Below are 3843 nucleotides of genomic sequence, written 5' to 3' on the forward strand. Positions count from 1 at the left end.
TCCTTGTCTTATATGTGACAAATCATTACACCAAGGATTGTCCCTATCATGCTAAGGTTAGTTGTCTATTAAAAGGCGCCCCAAGGACATTGATTGTCTTGAATGAACCCTTTCTATCACAGTATACTTCACTGGTAGATCAACCTCAACCCTCTACATCTTCAGGCTCTCAATTTTTTATGAGTGGTACGACACCTGTCTCTATTACTACTCAATCAAAATATCATCAGACTCCTACCAAACCAGTTGTAGAAAATGATGCCACTAATACGCCTTCTACTTACACTCCGCCCAATTCTAGTCCTCTTCATATTGAATGACCTAGTAATGATTCCATTATCCGACTACCTCCCAAAGGTGTTCTTCAAAAGTCATCGTATATTCTGAATACGTGAGCTTCTCAACATTATAATATTGTGGAAGATTGAGCTCAAACGCGTTAGGTGATGTCATCTTTGGAAGTCCTCCAGAATTTTCCATCGCAAATAAAAGCATTACTATCCACCATAGGAGGTATTGATCCTACAAATTCGAATTTGATTACTTTTGATCTCGAAAACCACGTTCCTCATATCTCGCATCAACTTGCCTTCTTGATAAAAAAAATTATCAAAGGGAAGACTATTCATCGGATTGTTATTGATGAAGGTGCTTCTACTTGCATCATGTCCCTTTCATGTTGGAAAGCTATTGGATCTCCACCTCTAAACCAGTCCCCTAATATTTTGGAAGCTTTCATGGTATAGGTTCATGTCCATATGGTATTCTCAATGACTTGCTAATTAAATTGGAAGTAAAATTTGTTAACCTGGAAGTAAAATTTTTCGATGCCAATCTGAATTACAATCTTATACTTGGTTGTAGCTAGACCCATGCAATGTTTTGTGTGGTTTCTACTCTATTTCATGTGCTCCATTTTCCTCATCAAGGGAAAATAGTCACTGTCGATAAACTCACATTTTTCACTTCCAACTCCTCAAATGGTAATGTGCAATATGTTGGGAATACCAATATACCTTACGAGAATGTTGGAGTGGGTCTTTTCAAATACTATTCCCTTATGGGAACTTTTTCCCTTCCACCTCTAAACGTCACTTCAATTAACATGGTCTCAACTTATCACGATCCTTCGGTCGTTTTTCATCTTGATCAAATTGACAGTTCTGGTGATGTTATGTCGCTTAGCCCAGTAGAGCAAGGATACCAGGTTATTGTTTCAGTTTTTGTGGAAACTTCTGAAATTCATGATCATTTCAATATGAGTCTAGACACATATTCACAATCTCCCTGGCTCAGTTCTTGGGATTCACCAGATCCTTTGAAAGAGATTTCCAACTAATGAGAGTATCACAAAAGTTATGTCTCTATAGGAAACTCCATGGAATGATGCCCATCATCATTCCTTGTTTCTCCCAAGATTTGGTGAGATTTATTCTTGTCTAGAAACCCTTGTTTCCGATGTCCCGACTCATCAACTTCAAACACCTATTTTGGTTCACGAAGTGTTGTCCAAAGGAAACATGGGAAACATTTTGGCTACCTTGCCCAATGACATCTCAGTCCAACTCAAGGTTGTCAAAATATTTCATTTGGAGGCATATCTTTCTTGCAATGAGTTTAATATTTTTGTGTCCCTCGTCATGAGACTTTTTCACTGAGTTTTTACCTTTCGCCCATTTTCGCAATGGGGCATTGATTTTCTGCCTCGTAACCATCACTCGCCTAGGGGGCATGGGGGAATTGTAATTTATGTGTATCATTCCACTAATTGGCCAAGTCAATGCTTACATGTCATGTCAACATGAAACTACGGTTTTACTCTCTCTTGATCAATTACCTGAGTCCCGAAATGGGCTCCTTTTGAAGTATTATGTGTGATTTCGTGAAAATACTTTGTACATTAGTGTGTTTTTCATTAGTGTGCAGTCAATTTTGGTGTATTTGTTTTCTTTTTCAAGCGTGTTTTCCTCTACTTACCACATGCTCTACTTGGTTTGCAGATGTCATCGAACCTTTATGTCAATTTTGCTGATGGAGCTTGTCGTAGTACACAGAATTTATCTTCTGTCGCATGGGCAATCTATGACCCTAATGGTGAGTTAGTGAATTTACAAGGCATATGTTTAGGTCGTACTACTAATAACATTGCCAAATATAGTGCGATTATCGAGCTTTTTTCAGAATCTATTGCTCTTGGCATTAGAGAGTTAGTCGTTAATCTTGATTCACATCTCATTGTACTACAACTTAACAGACAATATTCAGTTAGAAACCCTCAGATTTTGAGAATGTATTTTCGAGTTCATCTCTTGGAATGAGACTTTAATTATATCACTTATCAACATATTTTGAGACATTTGAACACATTAACAGATACATTGGCTAATTATGTATTAGATAGACATATGTGACATATGTAAAACAAAAACCATCACATAGTAGGAACAATAAACAGGAAAACACACACACACACACACACACAGATATATATATATATATATATATATATAGATATAGATATAGATATATATATTTATTTATTTATATAGAGTGTTTGCAAAAAGTTTATTACATCAAAATGTCAAAAACTGTCTTCTGAGACACATGGCTTCTCAAGCCTACATAAGTGCGGAAAATAAATACTAGAGATAGATATCCGCCCATGTGGTGCTCATGGTAGCATGACACAACTCTAATGACTCAGTTTAGCAACTGACGCAGTCTAGCAGGCACCCCTATAGTATGCCTCGTATATCGCAGTGGCACCTCATCAATCGATGCATATTCTGAAATGCCCCTTGTCAAGGTTTCTAGGTTGCGTTCAACCTCTACGATCGAGTATGAACCCTCCTAATAGGGAGCATCCTCTATATGTCATGCCACTTGCCTGGCTATTGGAGAAACCACTGGAGGTCTCTCTGGTCCAACATCTGCAAAAATCATAAGTGTCAAATCTCAGTACACATATATAATAAAAAAATCAAAAACTTTAAAAATATTTTTTACCTGCATCAGTCCACTATGTACCAGGTGGAAGTGGAAGGTCGAGATCTCCCCAGAAATCCATGCCAGAGTACGCCCAATCATCTACCATGATTAGCTATTGTCACAGCCATCTAAAAAATGCTGGAGGAAATGACATTCGCTGACCACCTCCCTATCGAGGTATCAACTCACCCCACCTCAACAACCGTGGATCCCTGGGCGCTGGTGTAACCACTTCTATCGACTGATATCGAAACAAGGTTATATGTTCCAAGAAGAATGTCATTAGAATGGATCCATATCCGAACTGTTTCAACTTTCCTTACTTGCATTTCGTGAGTTGGCTCTTCATGTTGGCCAACAATCCCTCACACCAGTTAAAAAATATGAGGCTTAGACAATTAATGATGTACTGGAAATGAGACTTTTTTGCTTCATGCAAAGCCTGAGCCCTAGATATTCGGGCCATGGTATGGAGAATTATTCTTAGTGGGAGATTAGTGATGGTATTTATGTCTATCTTCCCACTCTAAGTTTTTCAAGTGCTTAGGCAATGTCTTGCAATCAACATATTCGTACTTTCCCCTCCAATACGAGAACCGGACAGCTGGATCTATTGACCCCTTCTAAACAAACCCGTAATGAAATAGATGTCTGCGACATCTATCTCAAGTTCTTAGTCCCCAATAATAAACAGTTGGCAATCCACATCCCACCAACGAATCAAATGTTGCAGTAACTCAACCTGGCTCCTAATCCCAGGAATCCAAAAGAATTTCAGTAACCCACATTCTCGAAGGGTAGTAATGTAATTTGGGTTCTATGCTGCTTGATGGTATTCGGCTTCATGTCTTCTTT

Source organism: Pinus tabuliformis, chromosome J (genome assembly GCF_031772625.1).
Source record: "Pinus tabuliformis cultivar Carrire ecotype Pingquan chromosome J, CPIR1, whole genome shotgun sequence".
NCBI classification, from domain to species: Eukaryota; Viridiplantae; Streptophyta; class Pinopsida; order Pinales; family Pinaceae; genus Pinus; species Pinus tabuliformis.